Below are 21,936 nucleotides of genomic sequence, written 5' to 3' on the forward strand. Positions count from 1 at the left end.
TGGGCATAAAGACTACTTTAAAAAAAAATTTTTTTAAATACACCAAGAATTTAATTTTTTCATACATAGTTACCAAAATGATTGCTTATGGGCCTACTCAAAAAGGCATATTTACCTAATAGTTTAATATAAATATATAACACTTCTAAGTTCAACTAAACTATAATGTTATTTTTGCGGTCACAAACTCTTTCTTATCTTGTTTTTTAGATATTTTCCCCTCATTTTTCTCTATATCTAATTTAAAACAATAGTCGTATTTGGAAAATAATGTATAACATAATAAAATCCCTGCTGTTTTTTGCTCTATACATTCTTCTACAGCAATCTCATTTATTTATTTATTTATTTATTTATTTATTTATTTATTTATTTATTTATGATAGACATAGAGAGAGAGAGAGGCAGAGACACAGGAGGAGGGAGAAGCAGGCTCCATGTCGGGAGCCCGATGTGGGACTCGATCTCGGGACTCCAGGATCGCGCCCAGGGCCAAAGGCAGGCACTAAACCCCTGAGCAACCCAGGGATCCCCAGCAATCTCATTCTTTACAGGGTCCTTTGTTACTGGTTTTACCAATAAAATGGTAATGATTGATGATTTTGACTTATAGCTCAGAGGCCAGCCCAAAGTTTTCTGAGGCCTGAAGCTTACACATATAGGGAGACCCCCTTAAGAAAATTAATATAGCTCTTCAAATATAGAATTGTTAGAGCCTGGGGGGATCCCTGGGTGGCTCAGCGGTTTAGCGCCTGCCTTTGGCCCAGGGCGTGATCCTGGAGTCCTGGGATCGAGTCCCACGTCGGGCTCCTGGCATGGAGCCTGTTTCTCCCTCCTCCTATCTCTCTCTCTCTCTCTCTGTCTATCATGAATAAATAAATAAATAAATCTTTAAAAAAAAAAAAAGAATTGTTAGAGCCTGGGACACATGAGTGGCTCAGTGGTTGAGCTCAGGGCATAAACCTGGAGTTCCAAGATCAAGTCCCACATCAGGCTCCCTGGATGGAGCCTGCTTCTCCCTCTGCCTATGTCTCTGCCTTTCTCTCTGTGTCTCTCATGAATAAATAAATAAAAGCTTAAAAAAAAAAAAAAAAAGAATTGTTAGGGCCTGTCTCAGGGCCTTGGAAAGAACATTCACAAGAGAGGCCTGAAGGTTAACTTTATCAGCTTCACAGCAAATCTGCCTCTGCTATAGCTAGATCTTAAACCCAGATATTTTTTTTTTTAAGATTTACTTATTTATTTGAGAGCACACGTGCACATGAATGCATGACAGGGGAGGGACAGAAGGAGAAGGAGAGGGATAGACAATCTCAAGCAGACTCCCCACTGAGTGTAGATCCTGATATGAGGCTCAGTCACATGACTCTGAGATCATGACCTGAGCCAAAATCAAGAGTTAGACACTTAACCAACTGAGCTACCCAGGCACCACCCCAAATGTTTGTTTTAGTGACTGCAGAACTATCCTCCATCTGCCTACTGGATATCTTTTTTTTTTTTTTTTTTAAGATTTTATTTACTTATTCATGAGAGACACACACACAGAGAAAAAGAGAGAGGCAGAGACACAGGCAGAGGGAGAAGCAGGTTCCATGCAGGGAGCCCGATATGGGACTCAATCCTGGGTCTCCAGGATCAGACTCTGGGCTGAAGGCGGTGCTAAACCACTGAGTCACCCGGGTTGCCCATATATCTACTTTTAAGTCCCTCTTAAATTAATAGACCCACAGTTGAACCTAGTGTCTCTCCCTCTTACTCCCATACCTACCCCCAGAAATTGCTAGTTTTCCTTCATTCTCCAGATTAGGAAATAGCATCAGCATTCATCCAGTTGCACAAATTTCCTCCATATCTAAACAAACCATCAAGTCTTGAGAATTCATCTTCCAAATAATTTGACATTCACCTCTCTAGTTAATCTACTTCTCTCCAATCCCAATCATACTCTAGTTCAGGCCATCAACTTCTCTTATCCAGTTATTCCAACAGCAACTAATGGGTTCCCAAGACTCCAGTTTTACCACCTTCCAAACTATTCATATTGCAACCAAAATTATCCCTCTAGAATATACATCTGTTCACATCATCCTGTAAACTCAAATACTTTATTGTACAAAATTACTTGGTAGTATTATTAAAAGATATAGATTTAGAGACTTTACCCCAGTGATTTTGATTCAGTAAGTCTGGGGTAGAATATAGGAATGGGCATTTTTTTTAAATTTTTTTTTAAATTTATTTATGATAGTCACAGAGAGAGAGAGAGGAGGAGACACAGGCAGAGGGAGAAGCAGGCTCCATGCACCAGGAGCCCGATGTGGGATTCGATCCCGGGTCTCCAGGATCGTGCCCTGGGCCAAAGGCAGGCGCCAAACCGCTGCGCCACCCAGGGATCCCAGGAATGGGCATTTTTAACAAGATTTTTAGGTGATTCCGATGTAGGTAATCCATACTTTAAGGTACAATATTTAATGGCTCCCCAGTTGTCCTACAGTAGAGTTCAAAACTCTTTAACATGCCCTCCAATGTCTTGTAAAATCTGGTCCTTGCTAACATTTTCAGCCTCATCGGAGACTACCACCTCTCATACCCCAGGCTTAAACTTTTCTGAATCCCCGCCACCATTTTTAAAGTAAGCATAGCTCTACCATGTATTTTTTTCCCCTATTGATTCTACCCCACCTATCTATCTCTTCCAGCAAACCAACCACACACATACACCCTTCTGCCTTGCTAATTCCTACTTACTATACAGTTTAGACACCAATTCCTCTAGAAGATTTCTGATTTCCAAGGTCTGAGTTAAATACTCCTTCTAAGAGCTACCATAGACTCCTGTATGTTCCTCCATCATAGCATTTATCTAAAGCATTCTAACTTAATTATTTGTCCCACTGAATCACTGTCTTGTTCTCCATGAATAGCCCAGTACTTGGCACTGTACCTGGCATATATTAATTTAATAACAAAATAATAACTTTTACTTAGAAGTATGAATGAAGGAAAAGATGATGAAAAACTGTATTTATGCAGCATAAAATATGTATACCAGGGATCCCTGGGTGGCGCAGCGGTTTGGCGCCTGCCTTTGGCCCAGGGCACAATCCTGGAGACCCAGGATCGAATCCCAGGTCGGGCTCCCGGTGCATGGAGCCTGCTTCTCCCTCTGCCTATGTCTCTGCCTCTCTCTCTCTCTCTCTCTCTCTCTCTCTCTGTGACTATCATAAATTTTTAAAAAAATGTATACCAATGAACAAATAGTAGGAGGGACTATAGAAAAATAACCACAGCAAATGAACAAAGAATTTGAATAAGTAATTTAAACAAAGAAATCCAAGTGGCCAATAAACATCAAAAAAGGATATTTATTCTTATTTTCAATTAAACTAATGCAAACTAATGATATTATCATCCTATACCCATAAAACTTATGAAGATTTAAGTCTGATAATACCAACTTTTGACAAAGATGTAGAGAAATAAAATCTTACTGTAGATGAAAGGGTAAACAGGGGCACCTGGGTGACTCAGTTGGTTGATTGTCTGCTTTCAGTTCAAGTCACAATCCCAGGGTCCTGAGATCTAGCCCCAAGTTGGGCTCCCTGCTCAGTGGGGAGTCTGCTTCTCCCTCTACCCCTCCCTCATGCTTCTGTGCTCTCTCTAATAAATAAAATCTTAAAAAAGAGAAAGGATAATCTGGAGGTATGTACATAGAAACTCCAGCATACAAATATAAGAATGTCTTTCTAGGGGATCCCTGGGTGGCTAGGTGGTGTAGCATCTGCCTTTGGCCCAGGGCACTGTCCTGGAGTCCTGGGATCGAGTCCTGCGTCGGGATCCTGGCATGGAGCCTGTTTCTCCCTCTGCCTGTGTCTCTGCCTCTCTCTCTCTCTAAGCCTATCATGAATAAATAAATAAAATCTTAAAAAAAAAAGAATGTCTTTCTAACATTGTTTATAATAGTGAAAAATGGAAATAATCTAAAAATCCATCAGCAGTGGCATACGTGTCAACAGAATACTTCAAAATATGAACTACAGTCACACATATGAATATGGATAGTCCCCCATGATAAAGAATAAAGCATTATAAGATCTATATGAGGAAAACCACAAAACTCTTATAATCAAAATCAAAGAACTGCATGTCCTTTTAAGAATTTATCTTCTTATAAGAACTTCTTATCTGTATGTTCACAGATAAGAACAGTCACTATTGTCAAGATGTCAGTTCTTTCCAAATAAATCTATAGATTCAATGCAATTCCAATAAAAACCCTAGCAAGTTATGTTGTGAGTACAAACTGATTCTAAAGTTTAAATGGAGGGCAGCCCCGGTGGCTCAGTGGTTTAGCGCCGCCTGCAGCTCAGGGTGTGATCCTGGAGACCCTGGATCGAGTCCCATGTCCGGCTCCCTGCATGGAGCCTGCTTCTCCCTCAGCCTGTGTCTCTGCCCTTCTCTCTCTCCTCTCTGTGTATTCTCATGAATAAATAAATAAAATCTTTAAAATAAATAAATAAATAAAGTTTAAATGGAGAAGCAAAAGACCAAAGATAGCCTACAATAATATTGAAAGAGATGAATAAATTTGGTGAATTGACACTAACTTCAGGACCTACTACAAAGCTACAGTAATCAAGATAGTGTTATATTGATGAAAAACACAGATTGACCAATGGAACTGAATAGAGAGTCCAGAAATAGACTCATATAAATATAGTTCACTGAACTTTGACAAAAGAGAACAAATACTACAAAAGAGCAGAGACAGTCTTTTCAATCAATGTTGCTGGAACAATGGACATTTACAATGAAAATAATGAATCTAGACACAGACATTATACACTTCACAAAAATTAACTGAAAATGGATCATAAACCTAAGTGTAAAATGTAAAACTATAAAACTCCAAAAAGATAGCATAGGAGAAAACCTAGACCTTAGGTATGGCAATGATGCTTTAGACACAATAACAAAAGCAAATCCATGAAAGAAATATGTATAATCTGGACTTCAACAAAATTAAAAACTTCTGCTATGTGAATAACAATGTCAAGAAAATGAGAAGATAAACTACACACTGGGAAGAAGGTATTTGCCAAAGACAACCAATAAAGGAGTATTATCCAAAATATAAAAAGAACTCTTAAAACTCCACAATAAGAAAACAACCTAATTACCAAATGGGCCAAAGCAGGTACCTCACTGAAGATATACAGATGCTGAATAAGCATATGAAAAGATGTTCCACCTTATGTCAGGGGGTAAATGCAAATTAAAACAATGAAATACCACTATACCCTATACCCTTATTAGAATGGCCAAATCTGGGACAATGAAAACACCAAATGCTGGTGAGGATGTGGAGAAATAGGAACTCTCATTCTTTGCTGGTGGGAATGAAAACTGGTACAGCCATTTAAAAAAATAGTTTGGTAGTTTCTTATAAAACGTGGAACCTATGAAAAGACACAAAGGAAATTTAAATGCCTATTAACTGAGTACATGCCAATCTGAAAAGGCTACATATTATATGATCCCAACTATGTGATACTCTTAGAAAAAGGCAAAACTATGGACACAGAAAAAGATTAGTGGTTGGGGGCACCTGGGTGGCTCAGTTGGTTAAGCAACTACTGCAATTTCAGCTCAGGTCATGATCTCAGGGTCATGGGATTGAGCCCCACATCAGGCTGTGTTCAGTGGGGAGTCAGCTCAAAATTCTCTTTCTCCCTCCCCACCACCTCTCTCTGTCTCTCAAATAAATAAATAAATCTCAAATAAAAATATTAAAAACATTAGTGACTGCCAAGGTTGAATTAGAAGGAGGGATGAATAGGTGGAGCACAGGATTTTTAGTAGTGAAAATCAGAGTATTATCAGTGTTAAAAATCCTCTGAATGATGCTATAGTGATGAATATATGCCACTGTACATTTGTCTAAAGTAAAAATAACGCCAAAAGTGAACCCTAATGTAAACTATAGACTTTGGATGATTATGACATGTCAATGTAAGTTCATCCTTGGTAAAAAATGAAAAAAACATAGCAATCTATTCACCTGATAGTAATGTAACATTATTTGTCAACCATACTCATTAAAAAAATTTTTTTAGGGATCCCTGGGTGGCGCAGCGGTTTGGCGCCTGCCTTTGGCCCAGGGCGGGATCCTGGAGACCCGGGATCGAATCCCACGTCGGGCTCCCAGTGCATGGAGCCTGCTTCTCCCTCTGCCTGTGTCTGTGTCTATCTGTGACTATCATAAAAAAAAAGAAAAAAAAAAAAACTTAAAAAAAATTTTTTTAATGTACCATTCTGATGGGGGATGTTAATAGGACAGGCTGTGCCTGTAAGAGGACAAGGAGTATATGAGAAATTTCTGTACTGTCCTTTTAATTTTGCTGTGAACCAAAAACTGTTGTTTTTTTTTTTTTTAAGATTTTATTTAGGGGATCCCTGGGTGGCTCAGCGGTTTAGCGCCTGCCTTCCACCCAGGGTGTGATCTTGGAGTCCCAGTTTATTTATTTATTCATGAGAGACAGAGAGAGAGAGAGAGGCAGAGACACAGGCAGAGAGAGAAGCAGGCTCCATGCAGGGAGCCCGATGAGGGGGACTCAATTCTGGGACCACAGGATCATGCCCTGGGCAGAAGGCAGGCGCTAAATCACTGAACCACCCAGGGATCCCCTAAAAAACTGCTCTTAAAAAAAATCTTATAAGGGCTTTAACATAAGTGGAGAAGGGGAAGCATTTTAAAGATTTATTTACTTTAGAGAGAGAGAGCATGAGCTGGGGAAAAGGCAAAGGGAAAGAAGCTCAAGTAGATTCCCTGCTAAAGCACAGAGCCGACTGTGGTTTTTCAATCTCACATCTCTGAGATTATGACCTGAGCTGAAATCAAGAGTAGGACACTTGGGTGCCTGGGTGGTTAATCGTCCACCTTCTGCTCAGGTCATGAACTCAGGGTCCTAGGATTGAGCCCTGCATCCTGCATCAGGCTTCCTGATCAACAGGGAATCTCCTCTCTCTCCCTCTGCTCTACCCCCCCCACCAACAACCTCCCCTCTACCCCACACCCAATCGTGCATCCACTCTCTCTCGAATAAATAAAATAAAAAAGAGTAAGATACGTAACCAACTGAGCCACCCAGGCGCCCCAGGGAAAACACTTAAAATCAATAACTTTCTAAGAATATCCATTCTTTTTACCATTTTCTAAGTTAAGAACTTCCTTTCATAGTGCTGTGTTACCTACTGGACAAAGTAGTTCAAGCTAAGATGATTAAACCTTGTCCTGAGATGTGACAGAGGCTCAAGAATGTAAATGTCAGAATGGGCACATTTCTCTGAGGCTAAGGTATTTCTCAACTATCCTACTTACTTCTCAAAGACACATGCTAATGGATATGTTACTTCTTTTTTAAGATTTACTTATTTATTTTAGAGAGACAGAGTGGGAGAGAGTAAAAGACTGGGGGTAGGGGAGCAGAGGGAGAGAAACTTCAAGCAGACACCCCACAGAGTGTAGAGTCCAACAAGCCCACAACCCATGACATTATGACCTGAGCTGAAACCAAGAGTCAGACACTTAACTGACTGAGCCACTCAGGTATCCTGGAATGTTACATTTTCAAAATAAAACACGAAAATAGCTCAAGAAAAAAGAACGAATTAGTGCCAATGTTGAGAAATTAGAAGTAAAATTAGATTAATGCTAGCTAATCTCTTTGCTAAGCCAGGATAAAAAGAATGAGAAAAATGCACATATAATGAATGATATGCCTGATATACAGCAGTGACAGTTTGTAAACTACATACTACCCATCTCAACCTCAGTATTTGACCAGTTTTAATAATTTTAGGTTCTTTACAGGTTTTTTTTTTTTTTTTTATGATAGTCATCACAGAGAGAGAGAGAGAGAGAGAGAGAGAGGCAGAGACACGGCAGAGGGAGAAGCAGGCTCCATGCAGGGAGCCCGACGTGGGATTCGATCCCGGGTCTCCAGGATCGCGCCCTGGGCCAAAGGCAGGCGCTAAACCGCTGCGCCACCCAGGGATCCCCAGGTTCTTTACAGTTTTTAACTCAATTTTAATTGTATTGGATTGGTGATAAAAAGACTAAATTTTATCCAGAATATTTAAAAATGATTGACTTGTATTTCAGATACTGAATTGTAACTGATGACTTAGTGCCAAATGATGACTTCAGGAAAATTTTCTAACAAATTTGTAGCTTGACTCCAGACTTCCTTCCCACTATTGTACAAATACCATTAGAACAAAATGCAATTAAGTTCCCTTTCAAACATTCATTATCAAAGCTGCAATCATTTAAAGTAGACAATGTATCAGAAATACACGCCTTTGTGGCTGACACCAATTCTTTTAAAGCCACAAATATTAGTAGTACAAAACCCGGTTCAATTGTGTACTGCAGATAATTCACCAGGTGTTTTTCTTCAGAAGTGTAAATGTTTAATCAATTTTAGCACATATTTGGAATTCTCTTCTGTAACATTCCTAAATGGGACACCTGGGTGGCTCAGCGGTTGAGCGTCTGCCTTCAGCTCAGGGTGTGATACCAGTCCCACACATAAATAAAACCTTTAAAAAAAGAAGTTATATGAAGATATTTAGGAATTATATATATATATATATATATATATATATATTTAAAGATTTTATTTATGTATTCATGAGAGACAGAGAGAGAGAGAGAGATGTTTAACCGACTGAGCCACTCAGGTGCCCCAATCTGCCGGTTTTATGTTGGACTGTTTGCTTCTTTGCTATTTTATTGTATGAGTTCTTTATATATTTTGGATATTAGCTCTTATCAAATACTTAATTTGCAAATATTTTCTCCCATTCAGTAGGTTGCCTTTTCATTTTTTTTAAAGATTTTGAGAGAGAGAGAGAGAGAGAGCAAGAGAGACTGAGAGAACATGAGTGGGGTGAGGAGCAGAGGCAGAAGCAGACTACCCACTGACCAAGGAGCCTGATGCAGGGCTCCATGGGATCATGGGGTCCTGGGGTCATGACCTGAGCTGAAGGCAGACTCTTAACTGATTGAGCCACCCAGAGGCCCCTGCCTTTTCATTTCACCGATGGTTTCCTATGTTTTGAAGAAGCTTTTTATTTATTTTTAAAGATTTTATTTATTTATTCATGAGAAACACAGAGAGAGAGAGAGGCAGAGACACAGGCAGAGGGAAAAATAGGCTCCATGCAGGCAGCCTGATGCGGGACTTGATTTCAGGACTCCAGGATCACAACCTGAGCCCAAGGCAGATGCTCAACCACTGAGCCCCCCATGTGCCCCTGAAGAAGTTTTTTAGTATGATGTAGTCCCACTTATCTATTTTTGCTTTTGCTTCTATATCATATGCAAAAAAATACTGCCAAGGGGTGCCTTGGTGGCTCAGTCAGTTAAGCATCTACCTCTAGCTCAGGTCATATCCCAGGACCCCACTTCTCCCTCTCCCTCTGCCCCATTCCCTTCAGCCCCTCCCCCACCCCTCTCCTCTCTCCCTCTTACCCCTCCCCACTCTTGTGCTCTTAGGCATACTCTCACTAAAAAAAAAATAAATAAATAAAATAAATAAATAAAATAAAATAAAATAAATAAAATAAAATAAAATATAAAATAAATAAAATAAAATAAAATAAAATACATTGCCAAGATCTGTCAGGAAGCTTACTATTTTCTTCTAGGACTTTTATGGTTTTGGTTCTTACGTTCAAGTCTTTAATCCATTTTGAGTGAATTTTGTGTATGGTGTAAAATAGAGGTTGAGTTTCATTCTTTTACATGTGGCTGTCCAATTTTCCCAACACCATTTATGAAGAGACTGTCGTTGTTGGCTCATTATATATTTTTGACTCCTTTGTTGTAAATTTATTGACCATATATGTTTGGGTTTATTCCTGGATTCTCTATTCTGTTCAATTGATCTATGTGCCTGTTTTTATACCAATACTATACTATTTTAAATATAGTAAGTGTGATATAGTTTAAAAGTGCATGATACTTCCAGCTTTGTTCTTCTTTCTCAAGATTGCTTTGGCTATTCAGGGTTTTTCGGAGTTCCGTATACATTTTAGGATTATTTGTCCTATTTCTTTGAGAAATGCCATTGAAATTTTGATAGAGATTGCATTGAAACCATAGATTGCTTTGGGTAGCATGAACATTTTAATAATATTGATTCTTCCAATCCACAAGCATCAAATATCTTTCCATTTGTGTTCTCTTGAATTTCTTTCATTGTTTTATAGTTTCCAAAATACAAGTCTTTCACCTCTGTGGTTAGTTAACCACAGGTATTTTATTCCTTTTGATGAAATTATAAATGGGATTCTTTTATTTCTCTGATAGTTTGTTATTAGTGTTGAGAACAGACTTTTGTGTATTGACTTTGTATCCTACAACTTTACCGAATTCATTATTAGTTCTCATAGTTTTTTTTTTTTTTTTTTGATGGAGTCTTTGGCAGGATTTTATTTTTATTTTTATTTTTTTAAATAGTTATTTATTTATTTATGATAGTCACAGAGAGAGAGAGAGAGGCAGAGACACAGGCAGAGGGAGAAGCAGGCTCCATGCACCAGGAGCCCGACGTGGGATTCGATCCCGGGTCCCCAGGATCGCGCCCTGGGCCAAAGGCAGGCGCCAAACCGCTGCGCCACCCAGGGATCCCTTTGGCAGGATTTTAAAACTAAAATACTTACTTTGCTTTTTGGCTTACATCTATATTTTGTGTGACCTATTTCTTGAAAATCCATCCGTTTTGATTCATTCTTTTTCCAACAATATTTCACAAAACCAGACCATGAATTGGACTATGATCAAATGCTTGATTACAATTTAATTTACTAAAAAGATGCTCACATCACTGTCAAAGAAGTGTTGTTTAGACACAGATGTTGGTTGATATTTTTATTTAACTTAACCAGTGATACCAAAGTAAAATAGTGAAAAAGTATGTTGGAACTTCATTCATTTGTCAATGACATTAGCAACTCCTTTGCTGAATTGGATAATAGTTTTTGAATACTGAAAGAGTATTTCTTCATTCTCTGTGTGGTTCACAATATCAAGGCAGAAATGTGATACACTGTTAAGTTTAATTCTGCATTATCAACGTTTTCTCTACCAGCCTACTGACTGTTTTGTAAATAAAGCTTTACTGGAACTGGCCACACCCACTTTCCATGTAAAAGTTGAGCAACTGTGACAAAGACCATCTGTAGTAGAAAGCCTGAAAAACTTACTGTTTGCAGAAAAAGTTGCAGATACTTGGGCCTGGAAAATCAACAAAACAATAGACCAAACCCTTATTTAAAACATTTGCCAACTTCCATGGTGTAAATATTCCTATTGCGGCCAATTTTTTAAAAAATTTTATTTATTTATTCATAAGGGAGAGAGGCAGAGACAAGGCAGAGGGAGAAGCAGGCTCCATGCAGGAAGCCCAATGTGGGACTCGATCCCCATCCCGGGACTCCAGGATGACGCCCTAGGCTGAAGGCAGGCGCTCAACAGCTGAGCCAGCCAAGTGCCCCACGGCCAATTTCAAAGTACAAAAATGGCCTCTCTGATGAGAGGCGGGAAGAGATGCATCATGGGAACAGTCCCATCATGTAGGGATGGAGACAGAGTTCTCACTAAAACTAAGTTTAAAAAAAAAACGATGAGTTTTGAGTATTACCTGATTTTAACATATTTCATTGTAAATTTATAATTTGACTTTTAACAGTGGTTATGCTTAACAACTGGCTCATAAAATCCCCCCAAATTTAGCAATCAGTCTTGCAAACTGGTAAAAGTCAGCTGTGGTAGACTACTAGCTCTATTTTCAAAAGGGACTAAGGGAGACTTTTTGGAGGTAATTGCCTAGTTAGGTAAGTGGCTTTGTCAAGATTCAAATGTAGGGCTAAAACTCTGACTCAGGTGAGGCTTCATAGCCTTCTCAGTGGAGAGTAAGAGCCCTTATTGGTTGACTTGTTTAAAAATTGGTTGTGTGTCTGTGACATACATTGAAGGAACTAAACCTGCAAGGGAAATGCATTTTCTGGAGTACCATCTTATGCTGATCCGCTCTTACATTCCCACGCTGCCTGCCAGTGTTGCTAGTCTTGATGCTGGGTATTTGGAGGAAGAAGGGAACGGATTGGTCTATCCATCATCAGCTGTTGGAAATTTCTATTAAACATTTTTCCTTTAACTGCTTTAGGAACTGTAAATACAGACATTAGTACCACAAGCCCCTTGGAGTACTTATCAAGCTACACGAATTCCAAAAAACCTTCAGGAAACTTATGATCTAGGGACACCTGGGTGGCTCAGCGGTTGAGCATCTGCTTTCTGCTCAGGGCGTGATCTTGCCGTTCCGCATTGAGTCCTGCATCGGGCTCCTCATGGAGCCTGCTTCTCCTCCCTCAGTCTGTGTCTCTACCTCTCTCGGTGTCTCTTTGGAAAAGAAAGAAAAGAAAAGAGAAAAGAAGGGGAGGGGAGGGGAGAAAGGGAAGAAGGAGGGGAGGAGAAGGGAAAGGAAGGATAGGGAAGAAGGGAAGGGGAAGGAAGGAAGGAAGGAAGGAAGGAAGGAAGGAGAAGGGAGGAAGGGAAAGGAGCGAAGGGGGGAAGGGGGGAGGAAGAGAACAAGGGGGGGAAAGAAGGAAGGGAAGAGGAGGGAAAGGGGAAGGGAGGGGAAGGGAGGGCGAGGGAAAGGGAAGAAAACTTGTGATCTAAAAAAAAAAAAAAAAGAAAGAAAACTTGTGATCTGAAACCTCACTACACTTGCGGTCCAGGGAAAGGGAGGCCACTACCAGCGGGGCAAGAGTCTGGGGCCGAACGGCCGACCGGTAGGCCCTCTGGGCGTACTCGGTCTGGGACACAGCTCCAACCCCGAGTGTGGGAACGATAACGGTTAGAGCTGTTGGGGCACCGGATCTGCCGTCCGACCGCCTCACTTTCACGAGGAAGCGTGGCCCTAGGGCGGGGAAGCGACCTGACGAACGTCACCCGCGGCTCCGGCCGCGACGCCGACACCGCCTCCTCACAAACACCCTCTCTGCACAGAACTTACCCCGAAAGCACCAGGAGTCTGGGCGGGGACCGACCTACACTGAGCCCAGGCCAAACCTCCCAGTCGCTCCCGAGTCACACCGCGGAAACTGCGCGCCAGAGTTAAGGCCAGAGCAGAGCCGCGCCACGCTCGAGGCTTTCCCACAGGAGCCTGGATGTCCCACAGGGTCGCCCGGAGAACGCGACGCGGCCCCGTCGGAAGAGCAGCCACGCCCCCCACGACGCCAACGCCGCGCGCGGCCGAGCGGCCCGAGCCAGCCGAGGACGCAGGGCACGCAGCCGGCGGCGCGCACGCACGCCCTGAGGCCGCACGGGAGGCCGGCGGGCGTGCGCGCCCCCGCGGCGGGGGGCGGGGCCCGGCTGGGGCGGGGCGGGGCTCGGCGCCGGGGCGGGGCGGGGCCGCAGGCGCTGTAGGTGTTGCAGCTGGGTCGCCGCGACAGGTGCGCGAGGCAGAGCGCCCGGGACCCGCGGCGGGGCTGCCGGCAGCAAAGAGGAAAGACCGATTTTAGCCAGGTAAGCGCTTCCTCTCTCTCCACATCCTCCGCGGCCGGAGAATGCGCGAGACCCCGGCTGCCCTCCACGGTCTCTTTCTCCCGCGCCTTCTGGGGCGGGGGCAGCCCAGGGAGCGTGCACCCCTCCCCCCTCCTCCGAGAGAGATAGAGAGAGAGAGTAGAGGAACCGCTGATCCTGGTTCCTCTGCTCTTTCCTCACTTCTGGCTGCTGCGCTGGTCTTGGGAGTAATTATCTTGGGGCCGAACCTTTGCTGCCAGAGGGCGGGAGCTCATAGGACCAGCTCTTCCATCGGGAACTCTCTTTTCTAGCTAGATACTACATTTTTGGTGAAGTGGAGGAAGGCGGCAGTTCTTCAGAATTCAAAATAGTCTCCTAGGGAAACATTCTGATACTCAGCTGCTCCTTTCCAAGCTGTCCCCTCCCTCTTCGATTTCCCCCCACCCCTTCCATTCTGCCAACCGAACTCTAAGACACTGACACCCCTTTGAGGTATGCTGAGACTATAGCAGTCCTTGCAGCCCAGTGTCATCCTGCAATCGCTATCGTGTATATATCGCTGGCACCTGTCACCGACATACGTAGGTGTTAATATAAGGTAATTGTACACCCGGGGCTGCACCTACTGAGCTTGAAGTTGTAGGTGCTAGGAGCCAACCATCTGGCGTCTTTCCTTGCCTCCTTACTGGTGCGCTTACAACAACGAGTTTAGCCGATCCCGGTAAGGGATATTTGAACTACTATTGTCTTTCACCTCATTCTAGCTTTCAAAAGTCTTGCCTAATCCAGATGGTTCTACTGACTTGGCCTGTTGAGTTAGTTGAAGGTACTCAGGGAGTTATCAGCCTTAAGACAATACCCCTTTAGGGGAGAGGTCTTTTGCATTAAGTGTTCTTTATTTCACCACTGTTGATTTAAGTGGTTGAACGGAATACTTTTTTATCCTCACGGTTACTACTGCTATTCACAAATGACAAACATTTTAGGAACCGTGAAATAACTTTCTTCTGAGATCTGATGTAAATGCAAAAAGAAGATGACCCTGCCAAACATATTCTAAGTTTCTGTGGAGTTATAGCCTGAATGAAGGATGACGGTGTCTTAGGTAGATATTCAAAAAGCTATAGAATTAGCAGGAAAAAAAAAAAACCCACAAGATTTGCATGCACATGTATTTCCTTTTATTAATTTTTTTTTTGCATTGACAGAACAGTATGTAACATGGTATTAGATAATTACGTTAGGAACTTATATCATTTTCTGGACAAAACATTTATCAAGTGCCTCTTGTTTCGTCAGTCCCACTGTGGATTCAAAGTTCCAAACATCCCTTTACTCTAAAAAAGCTTAATTAAAATCAAATGGATTAGGCAAAAATCAGCAGATACAACTTACAGGTTTGTTGAGATTAGTGCTGTATGAGAGATCAGACCAGAGTGCTGTGGGTAGATAATACAGTTTTAGAAAAATGTCCCTCTTTGGGTGCCTGTGGCTCAGTTGGTTGAGCGTCTGACTCTTGATCTAGGCTGGGGTCTTGATCTCAGGGTTGGGTTCTGGTCCTACATTGAGCTCTGCGCTGGGTGTGGAGCCTACTTAAAAAAAAAAAAAGTCCCTCTTCTACTTTTCCTTAAAACAGAATAAACAATAATAAAAACTTTTAAGTATTGTGAATTATTTTCTTTTTTTTGTGAATTATTTTCTTCACATGTTTGTCTCGCTCTTATTTCTTTTTCTTTTTAAAGATTTTATTTATTCATGAGAGAAACAGAGGGAGAGGCAGGCTCCCTGCAGGGAGCCCAATGTGGGACTCAATCCCAGAACCCCGGAATCATGACCTGAGCCAAAGGCAGACACTCAACCACTGAACCACACAAGTGCCCCTTGCTTATATTTCTTGAGGGGTGTTTTGCCAAAGGTATGGCCTTTTGAAGATGGGGTAAGGACCTATCCTTAATTCTGCATCCGTTCAATAAATAGTTGGTGGAGCTGTTTTTCCACTGTTTGGGATCAGGCCTCTAAGTGTTGTCACCATGTAGTCCCTGAACTGTAGAGTTTCTGGGAATAGCTTATTGGAAACATTAGTGAAACAGTGCCATTTTGAAAAATTGCTTCATTGTGTAACTTTATTTAACTTGGTACATTCAGATTTTGTTCCAGACTCTGGTTAAAGGTGGGCCAACTTTCAACCTTCTAATAATTCTAAGAAGAGAAAGTTTCAGAAGTGAAAATAGTTCTTTAACAGCACATCTTGATGACAGAGGATACTTTTTCTTGCTAAGGTGCCTTCCAAATGTCTCTTTCTTTTGAAGGGGCAACAGGATGGGCAGATGAGTGGAGGAAAGGGTTAGAAATGTTTGAAGATTCTTTGCAGAGTTTTGATGATCTGAAGTCTATGGTAGTCTTAAGCACTCTTCATGTAACTGCAGGCTTTTATTGCCTACTGTGTGTCAGTGATCTAGTGTACAAAAGATGAACATGACACAATCCCTTCTGTGTAATTATGTTTTTCATTTTTCTCATTTGTTTTTTTTTGTTGTTGTTGTTTATAAGTAGGCTCCATGCCCATCGTGGAGCACAATGCCAGGCTCAAATTCAAGACCCTGAGATCGAGACCTGAGCTGAGACCCAAGAGTCGGATGCTCAACCAGCTAAGCTACCCAGGCGTTTTTGGTTTTTTATTTTATTTTATTTATTTATTTTTTATTTATGATAGTCACAGAGAGAGAGAGAGAGAGAGAGAGAGAGGGAGAGGCAGAGACAGAGACACAGGCAGAGGGAGAAGCAGGCTCCATGCACTGGGAGCCCAACGTGGGATTCGATCCTGGGTCTCCAGGATTGGGCCCTGGGCCAAAGGCAGGCGCCAAACCGCTGCGCCACCCAGGGATCCCCTGGTTTTTTAAATAGAGATTCTGAGTTAATAAAACAGATAGTGGTTGTCTCATTTGGTAATTTGAGCCATGGTACTTGATGAACACATTTCTTTGACCTTCTTTTCTTTCTGTTTACACTCTAGGAAAGTGGTCTCTACTGGAAATTTTTGGAAAGCCAGTCAGTATTTGCATATATTTTGGGTATCTACAATGATTATGTTGTTTCCTTAAAATGTTTTCAAGTACAGTTTTAGTGATTGTTCTTAGAGTTTCAAATTCGTGGCTTTCCTCTGATATTTTTCAACAATCAATTGTAATTAGAGCTTCTGTACCAGAAAGGTTCATCAAAGACCTATACACCCAAAGACAAAAGAATGTTGAGAGTATGGGAGGTCATCAGACATCTTAGACATCTTTGCCATAAAAGGCCACATAACCACAAATTGGGAAAATTTGTCACTGTTTATGTTGACAACGAAACTAGTTTTCAGGTGTTCCTAATTCCGTACTCTCAGAAATAGGTGACTTTTATTTAGATTGGAATTGTACTCTTTCAGCAGATAGGAAAATGTGTGACTTGTCGGGAATTTCCATTAAAAAAAAGACTTTTTTCTTAAGGTTGCTATGGTCTTTCATTGTGTGTTTTGTGATAGGAAGTTAAAGTACTTTATTTTGGATTGTGTACAGTAATCTCCAGGTGATGTTAAATTACTTAACACACTCTCAAGGTTCTTTAGTAACAAATGAATGGTTGTAAATTGAGTAGTTTCTTACTTAATGATTGGGGAATTGAGATTCTATGGTAAATGGTACTCTTGGTAGGATGTGTTTATTGTATGGCTGTATGCAAAGTCCTTGAGAGGCAGTCAAGTTATTGTGCAAATGAAGATCTCTTTTTATTAAAAGGACAAGATTTGACCCAATAAACACTCCATTATTTAGCATGTCAAATGATTTTTTATACTTGAAAATGTTTCTAGAGATTTCACTTGTGCAGTCATGAGAAGTTAACATGACACCATGATATTTTACATTCTTTTTATTTTCTTTTAAAGAGTTTCTTAATAATGCTACACTGAAACTAAGAACTTTCATCTTTAAGGGAAATAAGATGCAACTTTTTGTGCTTTTTTTTTTTTTAAAAGATTTTATTTTTATGTAATTTCTCCACCGATCATGAGGCTCAAACTCATGACCCCAAGATCAAAAGTTGCATGCTCTACAAACTGAGCCAGCCAGGTGCCTGCTCCCTTTTTAAAAAAGATTTACCTGCTGTACTTCTGATGACAAGCGTGGAGCTATTTTTTCTCTTATGTATCCTGTAACAGAGCTTACAGTATGGAAAACTTCATAACCCTTCAAACATGATTTTTCTTGCCAATTTTTCATTACCCATAGATTAGTAATCCTGGTATACTTTTACTTGGTTTTAGATTTCCACAATCTTTTTTCCCCCATAAACTGAAATTTAATCAAATGGCCCAGGACTTCTTTTCCTCATAGTCACTTTCACTGAATAGGTAATTTTTTCAGATTTGGCTTTCACCTCCAGCACTAGAAGAAACCTGTCTGTCCTTGCATTGTACCCAGTGATTTCTCTGTAATGTCTCTGCCCTTGCTCTCCTCCTAATCCTTTGGCAACGTTTGACCAAGTGGACAACTTTTTTTGTTCTTACTTTTACTTGGCTTTCTTGACATGACTTTACCTGGTTGTCCATCTTCTAATCTAACCACTTCTTCCCATGCCCTTCACTAACTCACAGTCTTTTTTGCCCCTTAAATGTGGGTGTTTGCCATGGTCCAGCATCCTGTTCTTACTATACAGTCTCCCTGTGCAGTCTGATCTATGTGCATGGCTTCAACTAACATATCTCCATCTGAATGATTTGCAGATTATTTTTTAAACCTTTCATATTATATATATATAATTCTTGTTTTATTTTCACATATACAGACATGCATATCCATTTAGAAGATAAGAATTATATATGCTTATTATAGAAAACTTGAGGAAAAGTAAATTCTAAAGAAGGTAAAATATTCCATATTCTGTTCCAGATTGGTGTATATCCTTTCAGTCTTTTTTTTCCCCCTTTGATACACACAGGTTATTGGGTCATCTTATCACAGTAGATACAGTTTTGTATCTACTTTTTCACTTTACATTATGTTATAAGCTTCCATGACATCAAAATTATTTGAAAAGAATTATAATGGATGTTCAATATCCTATTGTATTGGTGTTGCATAATTTAACTCTATACATCAGTATTTTGATTTTTTTTTAAATTTTTATTTATTTATGATAGTCACAGAGAGAGAGAGAGAGAGAGAGGCAGAGGGAGAAGCAGGCTCCATGCACCGGGAGCCCGACGTGGGATTCGATCCGGGGTCTCCAGGATCCCGCCCTGGGCCAAAGGCAGGCGCCAAACCACTGCGCCACCCAGGGATCCCAGTATTTTGATTTTTACAACATTATTAACAAGTGAAAAAATTGAGAACAAATTAATGCGTAAATCTTTGTACAAATCACTCACTATTTTCTTAGGTTAGATTTCCAGAATAAATAGGGAATAGGGAATAAAAATTTAAAAACACTAACACTGCTGTCAAATTGCTTTTCATAGAAATTAGACTAATTAACATTGTCATCTGCACTGATTGTGAGTGCCCATCTGAGTGTGTCCTTCATAATACTGGATTTTATTTTTTTATCTTTATTGACTTGTTAAGCAAAAGTTATTTAACTTGTATTTTATTACTAATAAGAGTGAACATTTTTCATATATTCATTTCCATTTCAGTTTCTTCTGTGCATTGTCTTTTGGTTGATCCATTCCCATTTCTATTTGAGTCTAACATTTTAATTATGTTGTTTTCTGTCTGGAGTTCTTTCTTTTATTTGGGACTTTGGGGGAGGGAGTACAGATATTTTATTAGGCCAAATCGAATAAGTGGAGTATGAAGTGGAAAGTGTATAGAAGTTGAAATTGTGGCATTTTAAATGCCTGTTGGTGTAAGAAGCCAGAGCTTGTGACTGTTCGAGCAGCACTGGAAAAATGGAAAAGCTGATGACCTGAAAGTCAGGATTCTCAACTTGGGAACCAACCACTTAGGTGATATCTTGGGCAAGTCATTCACTGAGCCACTTTTTCTGTAAAGTGGGAGGGTTGGGTTATTGATCCCAAAGTCCGGACAGCCTCTGTACTAAAAGGATGCCTTGCAAGACAGATCTCTCAAGACACTGAAATTATTTTTTGTCCCATCCTTTACCCTTTACCCAGTTTATTTTTTTTTTTTTTTTTTTTTTTTTTAAATCTATTTATTTTAATCTACAATAGTCACACAGAGAGAGAGAGAGGCAGAGACACAGGCAGAGGGAGAAGCAGGCTCCATGCACCAGGAGCCCGACGTGGGATATGATCCCGGGTCTCCAGGATCGCGCCCTGGGCCAAAGGCAGGCGCCAAACCGCTGCGCCACCCAGGGATCCCTTTTACCCAGTTTAGATATATCGAGCCCAAGAAAAAAGGCTAGATGCAGTAAAGGCAATTTTTCATACTGGTAGCAAGGCTAATGGGACCTAGAGGCACTTTAATGTGTTTGTGCTCTCATTACAATAGAAGTTGCAAAGACTGGCATTTTTGAAGCACTCCCATAGATTGACACTTGGCAACCTAGTTACGTAAGTCAGAAAAGCCCTGCTGATCTATGCCACAAAGCCCCATCGTCTCTAATGGATGTAAAGCAAATCTCATTTTATGACAAGAGATTTTACGTTGCCAAGCTAAGTTACTTAACAACTTCCACTATTCCATACAGAAACTATTCTTAGTTGGTTTGTTCCTCTGTCATTTGTATAAGCTCTTTATTTTAAGAATATTAATTCTTTGCCCTATGGTCAAATGTTATTTGCCTTTACATTTTATGTATGATATATTATTACTTATCTATAGATCTTTTTCTTTGGGCTTTTTGTTGCTTTTACATTGAGAAGTCTTTTGTCATCTGAAGATGGGTTAAGTATTCACTTTGATTGCCTTCTGATTTTTATTTTTACTTTTTATAATTCTTTAATTTGTCTTGAATTTACTTAAGAGTACTAAAGAAGTATGTTTAGTGCGTTTGCATAGCTTCTTGAGTTCCAGATCCATATTTCCAACTACCTGGCAGATCATGTGGATATTCTCTATGTACCATGCACTTGTGTCCACCTCATTTCTGTAAGGAGAAAGCTTGAAGTTGTCTTGAACGCCTCAGTCCTCTTTTCTCATATTTAATCAATCACCATGTTTGGTTGATTCTACCCAACAATGATAATGGCTCTTTGTCATTGTTCTAATTCATAACACCCCCTCCCTTTTTTTTTGCTACAGTCCTTAGAATTGGCTTCAGTTTTTCCCTTTTAGTTCAGAGTTGTCATTAGAAAAAAAAAAAGTACAACGCTGGTTTTCAAAATCTGGTTTCCTTGATTATTACCTGCTTTAGAATCACCTGGGTGTTGGTTAAAAAGGTAGGTTTCCAGGTCCCACTTGGACTTACAAATCAATATATTGATTTGTATATTTATTTGGGGGGAATGGGGCCTGGGAATCTGCAGTTTTAACAAGTACCCCAGGAGATTCATTTACACACTTAAGGGGAAACAAAGCCCCAAATAAATTAAATCTAAATTTCTCTAAATGCCACTCAAGACCCCTTCTCCCACACCCTGACAGCCTATTTTTCCAGGCTTATCTCCCACATCACTACCCACCCACCTGGCATTGTAGCCATGCAGTGATTCATGGCTTCCTGGACCCACCCTGTGCCTTCCTGCCTCTGTGCCTTTGCTCATGCAGTTCCCACAGCCTCAGGCTCCTCTCCCTCCTCCCAGTCCTGCTTAAATCCTTTTCCTTAAGAGCTCAAATAAAATGCTCCTTTAAAAAAATAAAGCCTTTTAAAATTTCTTCTGTTTTAATCAGTGGCTCCCTCCTCAGTCATCACTTGGCATTTCGTTTTAATTTTTTTTTACCTCAGTACTGTTACTATTTATGAATATTCCTTCCTTAAAAGATTAAGTGTGAAAACTCTGCCTTTCCTTTTCATTCATAGCCATTATACATAAACAATTTTCATAGAGTATGTGAAATATATCTCATTTTGCAAGCACTGTTACATAAAAATGTTTGGCTTTGCCTTACACTTAGAATAAAATTAAGATCTTTGACCACTGCTTATTTAATTTGGCTGCCACTCAGCTTTGTCATCGTCTCATACTTTTCATTCACTCCCTAGCCATATTATTCCTGCCTCAGGGCCTTTGTATTTGCTATTTCTTCCATCTTGAAAACTCCCACGTCTCTTCTCTCCACTGGCTGGCTGCCTATCTCCTCCCCATCATTCAGGTTTCAGCTCAAATGTCATTTACCCAAAGAGGCCTTCCCCAGACCACTATCTAAAGCATCTACCACCATTCCAGTTACTCT

The 21,936-nt window shown here is 40.5% G+C and overlaps 2 protein-coding genes across 6 annotated transcripts in view; one reads left to right on the forward strand and one right to left on the reverse strand.

Moving 5' to 3' along the window:
- LARP4 (La ribonucleoprotein 4) overlaps window positions 1-13,367 on the reverse strand; it is a 220,007-nt gene extending 206,640 nt beyond the window's left edge. For both annotated transcript variants that reach the window (XM_072797960.1, XM_072797959.1), the window contains exon 1: window positions 13,092-13,367. The gene's annotated coding sequence lies outside the window, so the exon portion shown is untranslated. The remainder of the gene's footprint in view (window positions 1-13,091) is intronic.
- A 99-nt stretch (window positions 13,368-13,466) lies between these two features.
- Window positions 13,467-21,936, forward strand: part of LIMA1 (LIM domain and actin binding 1) — an 89,091-nt gene continuing 80,621 nt past the window's right edge. For all 4 annotated transcript variants that reach the window (XM_072797947.1, XM_072797949.1, XM_072797950.1 and 1 more), the window contains exon 1: window positions 13,467-13,603. The gene's annotated coding sequence lies outside the window, so the exon portion shown is untranslated. The remainder of the gene's footprint in view (window positions 13,604-21,936) is intronic.

This window comes from Canis lupus, chromosome 25 (assembly GCF_048164855.1).
Source record: "Canis lupus baileyi chromosome 25, mCanLup2.hap1, whole genome shotgun sequence".
In the NCBI taxonomy this organism is placed as follows: domain Eukaryota; kingdom Metazoa; phylum Chordata; class Mammalia; order Carnivora; family Canidae; genus Canis; species Canis lupus.